General features: G+C 38.9%; 1 protein-coding gene and 1 non-coding gene across 2 annotated transcripts in view; one reads left to right on the top strand and one right to left on the bottom strand.

The window, feature by feature from the left end:
• Tpd52 (tumor protein D52) overlaps nucleotides 1–18,876 on the bottom strand; it is a 250,902-nt gene that overhangs the window by 100,027 nt on the left and 131,999 nt on the right. The window lies entirely within an intron of this gene.
• Nucleotides 5,420–5,493, top strand: Trnaa-ugc (transfer RNA alanine (anticodon UGC)). The gene has a single exon. It is a non-coding gene; the product is annotated as a tRNA-Ala (tRNA).

Genomic DNA, 18,876 nt, shown 5'->3' with positions numbered 1-18,876 from the left:
AATTTTAGGGAACACTGGCTGTCTGGTAGATAAACAAGAAACCCTGTAGGGTTTGGAACACAGCTCAGTGATAAGAGTGCTTGCCTAGCATTCACTAAACCCTGGGTTCAATCCCAGGATCACAAAAATAACAACAAAACAAAACCCACCAGTATACATATTTTTTATGGATATTTACATATGTTTAGTGATATTATACAGATATAAATCCCTCAAAAGAAATACACAAATGCTAACTGCAATAATTTGTGTATAGAACTATTTTCTTCATATTATTCATTACAGAAAATCTAGAATACAAAGAATATGCATTACTTTATTACATTAACTATATGTACATATTATAACTATCATGCATTTGAGGACATTGACCATATAAATTGTAATCAGAGATTATTTGTGCTAAAAGAAACGTGAGACATCAACTAGTCCAACTATTTAATACAGGATCATATTTGCTATTCAACAAAATTGTCACAAGATTCAGAAATAGAGACATCATATAAAACTTAAAATGAAGGATACAGTGTGGCAGAATAACAAATTCTGGAAATTCGAATTCTATAAGACTAAAATAGTCAATAAATAGATTTTTTTAAAAAATCTTGAGGGGATGGGTGTGGCTCAGTGGCATAGCACTTGCCTAGCATGCTAGAGACCCTCGGTTTGAGCCCCAGCACTGGAGGAAAAAAAAAAAAAGAAAAGCCAGTCTATAATCTATCCCAAAGCATTTCATAAAGATGTGGAGTGGGTTAGTGACACCAGGAATAATAGAAGGCTAAAATGAAAAGACCAGATGAAATAACAGGAATAACTGCATTAAAAAGAGGTAATGCAGCCAATTGTCTGTTAAGCACAAAATACCTCAAGTACACAAAAATAAATATTTTCCCTCTTCTCTAAAACATTTTTTGAACAAATTGTCCAAAGGAGAACTAAGTTCAGGATTTTCTTTTACGCAACAACACATAACATTAAAAACAATAAAGAATTAAAACGATAGCGGTGAGTGATTCATGAGGACTAGCACTGGAGGATCCTGAAGGAAGGTTTTAAAGTCACGTGCTTCACAATTTGGGCTCTATGACCTCCCAGGCCTGTGGATGAAGCAATGCACTGCGTCTCTGTGCTGCTGTACAAGATATCACCATATACAGTGTGGTTAATAATCTCAGTACCTAGTGTTCAGGGCTGTTCTGAGGATTTGAATAGATGCATGGCCATATGTAAGGCATTCAAATAATGCCTAAAGGAAGCAGCCCAGAAAACTCAGCTTTTTAAAAAATTAGCCAAATCTTTATAGAATTAGTTACCATAAAATTTCATTGACTAACCTAGTATTTTTCAAAGGGGATGATAGTGCCCCACAAAGGACATTTTTGGCAATGTATGGAGATACGTTTGATTGTTATGACTGTGGATGCTACTGGAGAGAGGCCAGGGGTGCGCTAAACATCCAAAAACGCACAGCAAAGAATTATCAGATCCAGCTGTCACTAGTATCAGGGTTAAAATTCCTGGACTAAGAGAACCAGCAGCAAACAGCAGAATGATGTAAATTACATTAAGGGAGTTCTAGGGGGGCAGGCAAGGCACAAGATTAAGGAGTGAGTTTCCAGAACATTGGAATGATGGTCAAGTGACCCTAGACAGTATGAAGTAAAATAGGGCCAGAGAAAAGTTGATGGACTGGTGGTGAAAGGTGAGGTTAAGGGACTGGAGAACATGATAAGGGTAAAATTGTGGTCCAAGAAAGAGTTCAGGCATTTGAAAAGCTGAACATAAGATAGTTCTAAGTGATAATCATACACAAATTACCATATCTACAAGTGAAGGAAAGTGGAAATAAAGATCTTAAAATATGATACTGAAAACCTGTATGGCAACTTCTGGTTTCTGGTGCTGAATGTAAGAAACTAGAAGTTGCCACTTCTTAACAGGTAAAAAGATAAACTGAAGAAAATAACTCCTTTAAATACATCGAAAAGGTGGGAGTCACAGGGCAAACTGTTACCACCACCCCAACAGGAAAATACAGAGAACCGTTGGTCAAAGCAGAAACCCACACACCAGTGCCAATGTAGGAAAACATGAACTGCAACTGATGAATTCCTGGAGGTTCAAAATGGACAACTCTGGGAGATAAAAACTCCAGAGGGACCCAGTCACAGGGTGATTCCACACTTTTGTGAGTTTAATTTCCAGGAGCTTAACCTGGTTCTCACATTAAAGATATAGGAAAAATCCCTTTGTGCTTCAGGAAAGGGGAGGGGGGGAAATTATTTTGAAATACATCAGAGCATTCTGTTCTGTTCAACAAGGTATATTCTCAGGAGAAGCTATTTAACCAGAATCTAACAGGCTGGGGTTTTATCAGAGCCTAACCTGGAGGAAGGGAAATATCCAACCCCAACAGGCTCTAACCACCAGGTCCCATGGAAGGTGGGTCGGCGGGGGAGAGTTAGGGGGTGTAAAATACCCAAAAAGCACAAGTTAAGTTTATAGCTCAGAGGCACAGGCTTACTAAAAGACTAAGTCCTATTCACAGGCTGTAGAACACTTCCTCTATCATATAAAATTAATGTTTATATAAAGTGGTTCTTTTTACCCAATATATCATGTGCAGCTATCATGAAAAATTACAAGACATATTGAAAAGAAAAAAACAACACCCAAAAACAAAAACAAAAACACACAGTAAGAAGAGACAGTGAGCATCAGAACCAGACTCAGATATGACAGTGATGTTGGAATTTTTAAACCAGAAATCTAAAACAACTGTGATAAAGATGCTAAGGGCTCTAATGGGTAATGAAGACAGCAGGCAAGCAGAAAAGATTGAAATGCTTGGAAAATACCAAAATCAAAATGTCAGAGATCAAAAACGCTGTAACAGAAATGAAAAAGGCCTCTGATGGACTTTTGTAAGACAGGACACCTGAAGAATCGCTGTTCTTCATGATATCTCAATAGAAATGGCCAAGACTGGCCCACCTGCCCCTGCCACCATGGATGGACACCAGACACCCCGCCAGCCCCCTACGCTGACTCGGTGCGCCCTCGCTGGGGCTCCCCAGCTTCTTTGGAGGCTGGTGCAGGCATTTTGAATTATTCCTGAGGGCATGGCCACCATCATTGGAAGGCAGCTCCCTTCCTGAGACACCTACAGGAGACTGGAGGCCCTCTGACAGGTACCTCTATTTACTCATTTACATCCTACACCTTTCCCCATCCTCTTGTTCACGACTAGAAAAACCGTAAGTAGTAATCAAACTGATCCTGTTTATTATAATAATATTAAAGTCTTTATAGGTGATATCTGGTTCAGGGCTGCATTTTCTCTGTATTGGGTGCTACTGGTATTGATATCCTCTTCAAAGGAGAGGCAGTGGCAAATTCTAGGATCATAATAAACCTGCGGGGTGGGGGGTAACTTCAGTATCTCTGATCTTCACTGCTAGAGGGGAATATATAGAAACAATATGAAAAATAGGGGAAGAAAGTGTCCCTAACAAACCAAGAAGCAATTGTGATACAATCCAATGACAGCATGGCAGTAGAAATGACAGAAAAAGAGTTTAGAATCTGCATAATTAAAATGATCCATGAAGCAAAAGATGAGATAAGAGAGCAAATCCAGGCAATGCATGATCATTCCAATAAACAGTTAAAAGAGCAAATGCAGGAAGCAAGAGAACACTTCAATAAAGAGAGAGAGATTCTGAGAAAAAAAAAAAACAAATACTTGAAATGAAAGAAAAATAAACCAAATTAAAACTCAATAGCATCAAAAACAGAATAGATCTTGTGGAAGACAGAATCTCAGACAATGAAAACAAAATATTTAATCTTGAAAATAAAGTTGAACAAACTGAGAAGATGTTAAGAAATCATGAACAGAACTTCCAAGAATTGTGGGATATCATGAAAAGACCAAATTTAAGAATTTTGGGATTGAGGAAGGTATAGAGATACAAACCAAAGGAATGAACAACCTGCTCAAAAAATAACATCAGAAATTTCCCAAACCTGAAAAATGAAATGGAAAATCAAATACAAGAGGCTTACAGAACACCAGGTGCACAAAATTACAACAGATCCACACCAAGCCACATTATAATGAAATACCTCACATACAAGATAAAGATAGGATTTTAAAGGCTGTGAGAGAAAAGCATCAGGTTATTTATAAGGGGGAAACCAATATAGATATCAGCAGGTTTCTCAGCCCAGAATCTAAAAGCAGAAGGGCCTGGAACAATATATTTCAAGCTCTGAAAGAACATGGATGCCCGCCAAGAATCCTATACCCAGCAAAACTAACCTTCAGATTTGACAATGCAATAAAATCTTTCCATGATAAACAAAGTTAAAGAATTTACAAATAGAACACCTGCACTACAGAACATTCTCAGCAAAATATTTCATGAGCAGGAAGTGAAAAACAACAATACAAGTCAGAAAAGGGAGGAACTATCCTAAAGGAAAAGCCAATTAAAGGAGACATCAAGTCAAATTAAAAATCAAAATAAGCCAAAATGATTGGGAATACAAGTCATAGCTCAATAATAATCCTGAATGTTAATGGCCTACATTCAATAATCAAAAGACACAGATTGGCAGATTGGATTAAAAATAAAGACCCAACAATATGCTGCCTGAAAGAGACTCATCTCATAGAAAAAGACATCCACAGACTAAAGGTGAAAGGATAGGGAAAAACATACCACACACGTGGCCTCAGTAAAAAAGCAGGGGTCCCCATCCTCATATCAGATAAAGTGGACCTCAAACCTAGTTAGTCAGAAGGGATAAAGAAGGACATTTCATACTGCTTAAGGGAAGCATAAATCAGCAAGACATAACAATTTTATATATTTATGCCCCAAACAATGGAGCATCCATGTACATCAAACAAACCCTTCTCAATTTTAAGAATCAAATAGACCAAAACAAAATAATAGTGGGGGACTTTAACACACTGCTCTCACCACTGGACAGATCCTCCAAACAAAAACTGAACAAAGAAACTGTAGAACTAAATAATACAATCAATGATATAGACTTAATGGATATTTACAGAGTATTTCATCCATCATCAAGCGAATATACTTCTTCTTAGCAGCTCATGAATCCTTCTCCAAAACAGACCATATGCTATGCCACAAATACAAAACATAGAGATACTACCTTGTATCCTATCAGACCATAATGGAATGCAAATAGAAAGCAACGATAAAATAACAAACAAAAACTATTCCGACACCAGGAGAGTAAATAATATGATGCAGAATGATGCAATGATAACAGAAGACATCAGGGAAGAAATAAAAAAACTCTTAGAGGTAAATGAGAACAACCACCAACATATCAAAATCTCTGGGACACTCTGAAGCAGTATTAAGAGGAAAGTTTGGACTGGGGATATAGCTCAGTTGGTAGAGTGTTTGCCTTGCAAGCACAAGGCCCTGGGTTCAAACCCCAGTACCGCAAAAAAAAAAAAAAAAAAAAAAAGAGGAAAGTTCATTGCATTGAGCTTATACATTAAAAAATAAAAGTCAACAACCTAAATGACATAACATTAAATCTCAAAGCCTAGGAAAAAAAGAAACAGCTCAACACCCAAAAACAGTAGAAGACAGGAAATAATAAAATCAGAGCTGAAATCAATGAAATTGAAACAACAGGAATAATTCAAAAATTAACAAACAAAAAGTTGGTTCTTTGAAAACGTAAGCCAAATTGATAAACCCTTACACCACACTAACGAAGAGAAGGAGAGAGGAAAACTCAAATTACTAGAATTCGTGATGGAAAAGGAAAGATCATGACAGTACACCAAAGAATATATGTAAACATAATTAGAAGCTACTTTGAAAATCTATACCCTAACAAAATAGAAATATCAAAGACATTGACAAATTTTTAGAGACATATGATCCTCCCTAACTGAATCGGGAAGATGTGCACAATTTAAACAGATCAAGATCAAGCACTGAAATAGAAGAAGCCATCAAAAGCCTATCACCCAGGAAGAGCCCAGGACCAGATGGATTCTCAGTTGAACTCTACAAGACTTTTAAAGAAGAAGTAATACCAATACTCCTCAAAGTACTCCAGGAAATAGAAAAGGAGGAAACCCTTCCAAACTCATTCTACAAGGCTAGTATCACTCTGATATCAAAACCAGATGAAGATTATCAAGGAGAGAAACTTTAGACCAATATCCCTGATGAACACAGATACAAAAATCCTTAACAAAATACTGGCAAATTGCATACAAAAATATATTAAAAAGATAGTGCACCATGATCAAGTGGAATTTATCCAGGGATGCAAGGTTGGTTCAACATCTGGAAATCAATAAATGTAATTCATCATGTCAATAAAGTTAAGTATCTTATGATTATTTAATAGATGCAGAAAAAAGCACTTGATAAAATACAGCACCCCTTGATGCTTAAAACACTAAAAAAATAGGAATAGTAGGAACATACCTCAACACTGTAAAGGCTATCTATGCTAAGCCCACGGCCAACATTATCTTACTGGAGAAAAACTGAGAGCATTCCCTCTAAAAACTGGAACAAGACAGGGATGCCCTCTTTCACCACTACTATTCAACATCGTCCTTGAAACACTAGCCAGAGCAATTAGACAGACCAAAGAAATTAAAGGGACATAAATAGGAAAAGAAGAACTCAAGCTGTCACTATTTGCCAATGACATGATCCTATATTGAGAGGATCCAAAAAAACTCCACTAGAAACTTCTAGAACTAATAAATGAATTCAGCAAAGTAGTAGGATATAAAATCAAAGCTTATAAATCTAATGCATTTCTATCATAAGTGATGAATCCTCTGAAAGAGAAATCAGGAAAACCACTCCATTCACAATAAGCCTCAAAAAAAAAAAAAAACTTGGGAATTAATCTAACAAAAGAGGTGAAAGACCTCTACAATGAAAACTACAGAACACTAAAGAAAGAATTGAAGAAAACCTTAGTAGATGAAAAGATCTCCCATGTTCTTGGATAGGCAGAATTAAAATTGTCAAAATGGTCATTCTAGCTCTTACACACTTGCTTTTCCTCCTCCTCGCTTTCCACTCTCTCTAGCGCGCGCCCTTTCTCTTTCCTTTCTCTTTTCCTCTCATTTTCTCTCTTACGCTGCAGCGAGACACTCTGTTGCTTAATAAATTCCCTTATGTGATTTCCCGTGTCCATCGTGGATTTCTGGGAGCCACTGTGAGCCGCAACTGAGACCGGGCGTACGAAGCGCCAGGTTCCGTCGGAGGGTCTGGAGCTACCACGGGTCCCGAACTGAGCTGCATTTTTCCTTACATGGTGCCGTGACTCGGATGGGATCTTCCACTGTCTCTTAAACAAGTGGAACCCCATCAAAGCCCAGTGCCCCCAGACACAGCCCCACCTTCCATTCTGCCCGGACACTCTGCTGTGCATTCATCACCGGACTTCAGATTGGTGATTCCTCTAGGCAGGTTCCCGTAGGCCGATTTATACCCTCGAAGCAGCTGAGCAGTGGGGTAACCCCAGCCACAACTTTTATAGTTACGGCAGGCCCCCTATAGTCGGTCTTATCTGCCGGGTGGATTCCTGATTTTATGGTGGAGATTCTCTCAGGGGTTGAGGCTTATCTCGCACTCACATTCGCACTTTGAAAACCCTGATATCACATCCTCAAACCCTTCTCGGCTTTTGCCTGCACACACATTAGTGCTTGTGTGACAACACAATCAATGTGCTGCCCCTCATCTCCAGCCCAGTACTCTGGCCTCGGGATGCCCCGGCCACAGAATGGGCTGTATCAGTCCTCACCATGGAATCTAGGTCCTCCAATCTGGCAGATTCACCCTGGGAACCCTTTGCTCGACCCCCGCTACTTAAAGCCATCAAAATCCGTTTGTGTAATGGCACACAGCTTCCGTGGAGCGAGCGGGCAGATGGAAAGGGATTCCTTATCTTCAAGTCTCTTCTTTCTTGCTTCTTGGCTCTTCCTGCAGGTTCAAGCGCTTCCAGACCCTGCTTCTCCATCTTCCTGCTTCCCCATGTAATATAAGCAGCCCCATTCCCCACAAGTAGTGGGAGATAATGTTTTGACAATTTCTGCGTCCAAACCTAAATTAATTACTACCAGGAAAAGGGTTAAAAGGACCTAAGCATCAAGTTTCTGCTAGAACATTTTAGCCCCTTTCAGATTCAGAGCTCAGTCAAGGCTTACATTGAAATGTAAATGGAGGAAGGCGCAGTGGGAGACCAATCTCAAACCCAAAGAAAAATAAGTGTCCCATTTAAAATTTCTCCTGGGCTACAACTCAGAATACTTTTCTCCCTTTCACCTTTTCTCTCCTTCTCATTTTCTCATGCTTTAATTAATAACCATTATCATTTTTCTTCTAGGACTTTTGTTTTTCTTAAATGCTATATTTTTGAGCTCACAATTTTGATCCTACATACCTAGGTTAATGATTTTTGATCAGTTCTCTTTTTATCCAACTCTAGAGTTATTTTTGAACATTTGTTACATTGCAATGGAGATAAATATTACAAGGCCTTTTCTTTTGTGTTAAATATAAGTGCACATAAAAATTAAAAATTTTAAAATGGATCCAAATATTTTTAATTCACGTGATTTAAAGAGGTTCAATTTAAATTGGGTAAACTAATAGAAGTAAAATGTCCTTAAAATTAACTCACAAGTCTCTAGGTGGTCAAACTAATAAAATGTTGATGTTTATAAGATGTCTAACATCAATTTTTCTAGGACTTTTCTTCAACAGGAAAGAGACGGCAAATATTGTTGGTACACTTGTCTGATATCTTGGTTTTTTAACAATAAGATGAGTGAATTAGAGTCACATGTATGGGATTACTCAAATGTGTTTACTAGAGACATCTAATTAATTTACAAAGTTATTTCATGGAGTAACATACTTAAAAACATTATTCTTTATATATTAAATGTGTTCATATTTTCCAGGTATACAAGCCTTTAAAGCAGAAAATTTATCAAGCTGCTATTCTCCAAATTAAACTTGTCTGTAATGGTAAACCTATCATTTAATGTTCTATTATAGGACCTGTCATCAATAGGGTATATGTAAAATTTGTTAAATATATTTCTAAAAGTTATTGAGAGCCTGATTTGTTTAAAGGTTAAGCATGAAAGCATTTTACCACTTTGCCACACAAAAGGAAACTTAAAAGCTCTCTCAGCCTTTCTTTAATTCATGTTTTAGATATAATGTTATCTGCATTTCCATCAGAGAACAGAGCTCCATCTGATTTCAGCTTAATCTTCAAAATCTGTGTTTATAACCCTTTATTTTCTAATACTCCTTTGCCTCTCACTGAAAAGCCCGATGCTACCTGAAATAAGGCTCTGCCTCACAACCCTGCTACACATTAGAAAGGCTCCAAAGTAAGCCAGACTTTAACTCATTTACAGTTATGTTCAAAAGTTTGATGTTTGTTGTAAAGATTACTGTGATCTCAAATGGGAACTCGGGCAAAATTCAAGATAGCTATTGCACAAACTGAATGTTTTACTGTTGGTGATTCCATTTTGTATTTTCCTTATAAACTCCAATTGTTGCCTGATCAATATTTTGCAGAAGTACTGCTTCAAGAGCAAACACCATAAATTAACTTGGAATACTAAGCCATCACCTATAGGACACATAATGTAAACCCCAATTAGATAAAAGGGGGTAAATAACTGTAAAGTTATAGACATTGAAGCTAAAGCCCAGTACTCTTACTTTATGACTGGTGAGACTGACTTGCTTGATGGTTAAGATCAAACTTAGAGATTGAGATTAAATACAGAGGTCAAGAAAAGCCCATATTTGGGTCTTGCCCTCAAAGTCAGCCTGAACCCAGGGAACAAGAGGACTTCTCCAAGGAGCTTTGCAACTCTGGGTCACACAACCTCCTGACCAAGGAGACTGATGAGGCCACTAGAGGAAAAGTCACTCAGTGCACCTGCTGCAGAGGAGGGTCAAGGAAAAAGGGAGATATCCCTGGTGCTTTCAAGGGAAGCCACCTCATCAAGGAGACCCTGCCTAACCAATGGCACTAATGGAGCTAAGAAGCTGCTCTTAAGTTCTCTATGAGTGACCCCTGTGGAAACTCAGCTGACTCTTTAACAGACAAGAACAGGTCACTTTGATCAACTTGATCTTAAACACCTAGCAAAACAGTTAAGACCAAAATAGCCATTCTTGGGCATTTAAAAGAAATAATATTTAAATGTAACTTAAGATGTACACTTGTGTTAGCCCACTAGAATAAAGACTAAAAGCTACAAAAGAGATTCTTAAGCAAATATGCCTGATAACTATCAAGAGAAACTGCCAGAGTCAGAAGTTTTAGTCAGTTTAAAGCCTACAGACACAAGTAGGCTTAATCTATGTTTGCTAGTAACAGAAGTATAGAAATCTCTACTTAATGTTGTGTTTACATTTCTGATAACCTGGACAATGTTAAAGTTCCCAAATAAAGGCCTTGTCCTCTCCAGCCTTTGCTAAGCCTTGTTATGGGAACAACTTCTCAGTTCTTCCACTCCCTGGTGAGGAATTATTGATTTCTGTCATCTTTATGATATGCATTGGCATGTTCCAGATTCTGCAACGTTTATATTGTATCAATCTCATTTCCGTACTCATGTCTTTTTGTTCTTCTCTCATAGAAGCACCCATACCCAGATGCCTTTACAACCTGCTCTTCCCAACCGGACTTCTACCATGGACCCCTCAATTGACCCAATTTCTAAAAAGGGAACTACTCCTCACTGCTTGCCCTATGCTACCCCTTTCCAGCTCGAAGAAGCCAGATCAGTCATCACCCCCTTTCCCTACAGTAGTGAAGGAGTTCCTAGAATTAGAGGGGTAAATGAAGTCAGAATTGGAGACAGGCAGTTAGTGTAGAAATAGGGGATCAGTCAAATTGAGGAAATGAAGTCCATGAAAACGATCTGCCTTTGGAAGTCTGGAAGGAGAATGAACTTTTTACATCTCACCTGCAAAACCAGCCCCAGTCACTTAGGCAGGAAGGAGAGAGAAGACTTCGGAAAGAACTGGAGAGCAAAAGATTTTCTTATAAAAACAGAAATGGGGGAATGTAATGTATAAAGCTGCTCCCCCACCCATTCCATTGCAGTCATTTTCCCCGCCTCCCAACCACTTGTCAATCTGTGAACATCCTAGCTAGATATTGGTTCATCAGTGAGCTTGCAAGTATCCTTCTCTGTTACTGGTCCCCTGTTAGCCTGGTGGAATTCAACCGCCATCTTTCCTCTTTTGCTTCTCTCTCTTACATACTTGCTTTTCCTCCTCCTCACTTTCCACTCTCTCTAGCGCACGCCCTTTCTCTTTCCTTTCTCTTTTCCTTTCATTTTCTCTCTTACCCTGCAGGGAAACACTCTGTTTGTTTAATAAATTCCCTTATGTGAATAAAAAAAAAAGTCATCCTATCAAAGGTGCTATACAGATTCAATGCAATTCCAATTAAAACTCCAATGACATACCTCATAGAAATAGAGAAAGCAATTATGAACTTCATCTGGAAGAATAAGAGACCTGGAATAGCAATACCAGACCTTAAACTATATTACAGAGTAATAGTAACAAAAATGGCATGGTATTAGCACAAAAATAGACAGGCAGACCAATGGTACAGAATAGAAGACACAGAGACAAAACCACATAAATACAGTCACCTCATACTAGACAAAGGAGCCAAAAACATGCAATGGAGAAAAGACAGCCTGTTCAACAAACGGTTTTGGCAAAACTGGAAACCCATATGCAGAAAATGAAATTAAACCTCTATCTCTCACCCTGCATAAAACCCAAAATGGATCAAGGTCTTAGGAATGAGACCAGAGACCCTGCACCTAATAGAAGACAAAGTAGGTCTGAATCTTCATCATGTTGGCTTAGGGTCAGACTTCCTTAACAAGACTCCCAAAGCATAAGAAATCAAAGCAAGAATCAATAAATGGGATGGATTCAAACTAAAAAGCTTTCTCTCAGCAAAGGACACAATAGATAATGTGAAAAGAGAGCCTACAGAGTAGGAGAAAATCTTTTCCACGCGCGCTTCAGATAGAGCATTTATCACCAAAATTTATAAAGAACTTACAAAACTTTACACGAGAAATACAAAGAACCCAATCAATAAATGGGCCAAGGAACTGGACAGACACTTACAGAAGAAGACATAAAGCAATTAATAAAAATAGGAAAAAGTGTTCAACATCTCTAGTAATTACAGAAATGCAAATTAAAACAACTCTAAGGTTTCACCTTACTCCAATTAGAATGGTTATTATTAAGAACACAAACAATAACAGATGTTAGTGTGGATGTAGGGGAAAAAGCACACTTCTACGTTGCTGGTAGAGTTGCAAATTGGTGCAGCCACTCTGGAAAGCAGTGTGGAGAATCCTCACAAAACTTGAATGGACCCACCTTTTGACCCACTTATCCCACTCCTCAGTTTATATCCAAAGGTCTTAAAATTAGCATACTACAATAATGCAGCCACAACAATGTTTATAGTAGCTCAATTCACAATAGCTAGATTGTGGAACCAACCTCGATGCCCTTCAACAGATGAATGGATAAAGAAACTGTGGTATATATACACAATGGAATATTATTCAGCCATAAAGAATAATAATATTATGGCATTTGGGGAAAGATGGATGAAATTGGAGAATATGCTAAGTGAAATAAGCCGATCCAAAAAACTTTCCCTGATAAGTGGAGGATGATATATAATGGGGGTGAAGGGTGCATGAAGAGAGAAGAATGGGCAAACCTTAGATTATGTAGAAGGAAATTGGGGGGGGGTATGAAAAATGGTGGAATGAGAAGACATCATTACCCTATATACATGTATGATTACACGAATGGTATGAATCTACATTCTGTACAACCACAGAAATGAAATGATGTACTCCATTTGTGTACAATGAATCAAAATGCAGTCTGTAAAAAGTAAATAAATAATTTTTAAAAAGAAAGAATGGCCAAGACTAAAAAAACAAAGAGAAAAAAGATGAGATGGGGAATAGAATATCCAAGAACTTTGGGACAACTACAAAAAGTATAAGATAAACATAATGAGAAGTCCAGAAGGAGAAAAAGAGAGGTGAGTAGGGGAAGAAAGGAAGTATGTGAAATAATAATGACCAAGAATTTCCCCAAATTAGTATCAAAAACCAAACCACAGTTCCAGGAAATTCAGAGAACACAAAGCAGGATAAATGCCAAAAACTTGCCCTATATAATTTTCAAACTAGAGAAAGTCAAAGATGAAGAAAAAAAACTCTTAAAAGAAGCCAGAGGCAAAACAAACACCTTACCAATAAAGGGGTAAAGATTAAGAATGACTTTTAACTTCTCAGAAACCATTCAAACAAAAACAGAGGGAAGTGAAACACCTAAAATGTTAAGAGGAAAATAAGAAAAGAGAGGTTTCAAGATGGCGGACTAGGGGGCGGCTGCATTTCACATTGCTCCAGGACGCAAGATTCAAAAGAGGAGTTAGTGAGAGACTTGGGACCAACTCAAAGCCGCTGGGAGAGTCTCTCCCATTGGGGAGGCGTCCCGGATGGGGCGGTAGCCCCGGAACGCAGGGAACTTTGTGAAGTAGAGTTGCTCGGCGAGACGCCCCTCCCCCCACTGGAGCGGTAAACACGGACAACTGGGATCATTGTAGAGGAGGCAGCTCAGCACAGCGCTTGGACTCGGAGCAACCACTGGGGCTCCCGGCGGCTGCCTGAGGAGGAGCTGTGTGGTGAGCTGTTTAGACCCAGAACAACCACTTCTGAACACCGGGGGGTTGCCCAGAAAAAGAGGAGAAGTGCGGCGGGTCGCTTGGTCTAGGAGTGACTGCATCAGAGCCACAGGCGGTTGCCAGAGGAGGAGCTGCGTGGCGAGCTGTTTGAACTCAGAACGACCGCTCCTGAACACCAGTGGCCTGCCTGGAGGAGGAGCGCGGCGGGTCACTTGGTCTAGGAGTGACTGCATCAGAGCCACAGGTGGTTGCCAGAGGAGGAGGCGAGTGGTGAGTTGATTGGACTAAAAGCGACCGCTCCTGAACACCGGTGGCCTGCCTGGAGGAGGACCGTGGTGGGTCACTTGGTCTCGAAGCCACTGCTCCTGAACACCCGGGGGGCTACCCCGAGGAGGAGGAGGAGGAACAGGGCAGGTCACTTGGACTCGGAGTGACTGCCTAGGGCTACGGGTGGTTGGCGGGAGGAGGAGACGTGAAGTGAATTGCTTGGGCTCCTAGTAACTGCATCGGAAACCCGGTCACTGTCCAGAGGAGGAGGTGTGTGGCAGGTCTCTGGGTCTTGGAGCTATTGTACGGGGCTCCAGGTGGCGGTTCAGAGGAGGGGACGCATAGCCAGGCGATTAGGGGCAGAGCAGGGTCCCAGGAGCTAGGTGGCTTCTTGCTGGAAGAGCCGCACAGAGACACGCCTAGGGGCAGAGCGAAGTTTCCAGGACTGCGGGCAGAGTCTCTGGGAGAGGCAGCCTAAGGAGACTCGCCTGCGGAGGGTGAGGCTCCCAGGCCCAGGAGGTAGGTCCGGGCCCCTGGGAACATTGCAGAGGAAGACAGCCCAGCCCAGGTGGTAGTTGTAGATTGAGGGGAACCTCTAGGAGGGCAACTGACCAGCGAGACGTCCCCACCAAGTGAGTCTTCCCTGCTGGGTGAGGTTTTCCCACAGGGATGGTAAAACCAGAGACACAGGCACAAACAGGACTTGCCTCAGCCCGCAGCCTAGTTCCCCGTTGGATGACCATTGGTCAACAAGTGGAGGCACCTCTGCCCACTAGCAGGGAATATACCCCACCTGAAGGTCACCACCCCTAGAGAGGCAGCTTCTTCGTGGAGCTCCGCATTATCAACTTCCTCCAAGACTTCAGGCTACTGAAGGATAAGAGGGGATATACTAGCAATCTTCAGGGACATTATAAGTCGATAGAGGAAATCTGCAATATCTTAATGACCCACTGATTCCTGAACAATATGAGAAAACAAGGGAAGAAAATGCCCCAAACAAATCTAGATGTTACATCAATAAAATCCAACGACAGCATGGCAGAAGAAATGACAGAAAGGGAGTTCAGAATGTACATAATTAAAATGATTAGGGAAGCAAACGATGAGATGAAAGAGCAAATGCAGGCATTGAATGATGAGATGAAAGAGCAAATGCAAGCATTGAATGATGAGATGAAAGAGCAAATGCAAGCACTGAATGATAGCACCAATCGACAGTTAAAAGAGCAAATACAGGAAGCACAAAGATCATTTCAATAAAGAGTTAGAGATATGAAAAAAACAAACAGAAATCCTTGAATGAAGGAAACAATAACCAAATTAAGAACTCCATAGAAAGCATAACCAATAGGATTAGAACACCTGGAAGGACAGAACTTCAATATTGAAGACAAAATATTTAACCTCGAAAGCAAAGTTGAACAAACAGAGAAGATGGTAAGAAATATGAACAGAATCTGCAAGAACTACGGGATATCATGAAAAGGCCAAATTTGAGAATTACTGGAATTGAGGAAGGCTTAGAGAAACAAACCAAAGAAATGAATAATCTATTCAATGAAATAATATCAGAAAATTTCCCAAATCTGAAGAATGAAATGGAAAATAAAGTCCAAGAGGCTTACAGGACTCCAAATACACAAAATTACAACAGACCCACACCAAGGCACATTATAATGAAAATACCTAACATACAAAATAAAGACAGAATTTTAAAGGCTGTGAGAGAAAAGAACCAAATTACATTCAGGGGGAAACCAATACGGATATCAGCAGATTTTTCAATCCAGACCCTAAAAGCTAGAAGGGCCTGGAACAACATTTTTCAAGCTCTGAAAGAAAATGGATGCCAACCAAGAATCTTATACCGGCAAAACTTACCTTCAAATTTGACGATGAAATAAATCATTCCATGATAAACAAAAGCTAAAAGAATTTACAAAAAGAAAGCCAGCATTACAGAACATTCTCAGCAAAATATTTCATGAGGAAGAGATAAAAAACAAAGAAGCATATCAGCAAAGGGAGGAATTACCCTAAAGGAACTGTCAAATAAAGGAGGAACCAAGATGTGTCAAAAAATAAATAAATAAATAAATAAAATTTTAAATATGAACACCAAATGACCGGGAATACAAATCATATCTCAATAATAACCCTGAATGTTAACGGCCTGAATTCATCAATCAAAAGACATAGACTGGCAGATTGGATTAAAAAGAAAGATCCAACAATATGTTGCCTGCAAGAGACTCACCTCATAGAAAGAGATACGCACAGACTAAAGGTGAAAGGATGGGGAAAAACATACCATGCACATGGACTCAGCAAAAAAGCTGGAGTATCCATCCTCATTTCAGATAATGTGGACTTCAAGCCAATGTTAGTCAGAAGGGATAAAGAAGGGCATTTCATACTGCTTAAGGGAAGCATAAATCAGCAAGATATAACAATCATAAACATTTATGCCCCAAACAGTGGCTCATCCATGTATGTTAAACAAATCCTTCTCAATTTTAGAAACCAAATAGACCATAACACAATAATACTAGGTGATTTTAACACGCCTCTCTCACCACTGGACAGATCTTCCAAACAAAAATTGAACAAAGAAACCATAGATCTCAATAACACAATCAATAATTTAGACTTAACAGACATTTATAGAATATACCATCCAACCAAGAGCGAATACACTTTCTTCTCAGCAGCACATGGATCCTTCTCTAAAATAGACCATATATTATGCCACAAAGCTAATGTCAGCAAATACAAGAAGATAGAGACACTACCTTGTATTCTATCAGATCATAATGGATTGAAGTTAGAAATAAATGAAAGAGTAAAAAACAGAAACTACTCCAACACCTGGAGATTAAACAATATGCTATTATATGATGAATGGATAACAGAAGATATTAGGAAGGAAATTAAAAAATTCTTAGAGGTAAACGAGAACAAAGAAACATCATATCAAAATCTCTGGGACACTATGAAAGCAGTACTTAGAGGAAGATTTATTTCATGGGGCACATTTAATAAAAGAAGTAAAACTCAAAAAATAAACGACCTAACACTACAGCTCAAAGCCCTAGAAAAAGAAGAACAGACCAACACCAAAAGTAGAAGACAGGAAGTAGTTAAACTCAGAGCTGAAATCAACAAAATTGAAACAAAAGAAACAATACAAAAAATTGACAAAATAAATAGTTGGTTCTCGAAAAATAAACAAAATTGATAAACCTTTAGCCACATAACAAAGAGAAGACGAGAGAACACCCAAATCACTAAAATTCGGAATGAACAAGGAAATATCACAACAGACACGACTGAAATACAAAACATAATTAGAAGCTATTTTGAAAATCTATACTCCAACAAAATAGAAAATTTTGAAGACATCAACAGGTTTCTAGAGACATATGAATTGCCTAAACTGAACGAGGAGGACATACACAATTTAAATAGACCAATTTCAAGTAATGAAAGAAGAAGAAGTCATCAATAGCCTACCAACAAAGAAAAGTCCAGGACCAGATGGGTTCTCAGCTGAGTTCTACAAAACCTTTAAAGAAGAGCTCATTCCAATACTTCTCAAAGTATTCCATAAAATAGAAGAGGAGGGAACCCTCCCAAACTCATTCTATGAAGCCAATATCACCCTGATACCTAAACCAGACAGAGACACATCGAGGAAAGAAAATTTCAGACCAATATCCTTAATGAACATCGAAGCAAAAATTCTCAACAAAATTTTAGCAAATCGCATACAAAAACATATTAAAAAGATAGTGCACCATGATCAAGTGGGTTTCATCCCAGGGATGCAAGGTTGGTTCAACATCAGGAAATCAATAAATGTAATTCACTATATCAATAGACTTAAAGTCAAGAATCACATGATTATTTCGATAGATGCAGAAAAAGCATTTGATAAAATACAGCACCCCTTCATGCTCAAAACACTAGAAAAAATCGGGATAGTGGGAACATTCCTTAACATTGTAAAGGCCATCTATGCTAAGCCCATGGCTAATATCATTCTAAATGGTGAAAAACTGAAAGCATTCCCTCTAAAAACTGGAACAAGGCAGGGATGCCCTCTTTCACCACTTCTTTTCAATATCGTCCTTGAAACTCTAGCCAGAGCAATTAGACAGATCAAAGAAATTAAAGGATACGAATAGGAAAAGAAGAACTCAAACTATCCCTATTTGCTAATGATATGATGTATACTTAGAGGAACCAGGAATTCCACCAGAAACTTTTAAATCTATAAGTGAATTCAGTAAAGTAGCGGGATATAAGATCAATGCACATAAATTCTAAGGCATTTTTATACATAAGGGAGGAATCTTCAGAAAAGAGAAATCAGGAAACTACCCATTCACAATAGCTTCGAAAAAAATAAATACTTGGGAATCAATCTCACAAAAGAGGTGAATAAGACCTCTACAATGAGAACTACAGAACACTAAAGAAAGAAATTAAAGAAACCTTAGAAGATGGAAAGATCTCCCATGTTCTTGGATAGGAAGAATTAATATTGTCAAAATGGCCATACTACCAAAAGTGCTATACAGATTCAATGCAATTCCAATTAAAATCCCAATGATGTACCTTACAGAAATAGAGCAAGCAATTATGAAATTCATCTGGAAGAATAAAAAAACCCAGAATAGCTAAAGCAATCCTTGGCAGAAAGAGTGAAGCAGGGGGGTATCGCAATACCAGATCTTCAACTCTACTACAAAGCAATAGTAACAAAATGGCATGGTA

The sequence above is a fragment of the Sciurus carolinensis genome, chromosome 1 (assembly GCF_902686445.1).
Source record: "Sciurus carolinensis chromosome 1, mSciCar1.2, whole genome shotgun sequence".
NCBI lineage: Eukaryota > Metazoa > Chordata > Mammalia > Rodentia > Sciuridae > Sciurus > Sciurus carolinensis.
The sequence above is the reverse complement of the archived record's forward strand: the minus strand, read 5'-3'. Positions and strand labels throughout refer to the sequence as shown.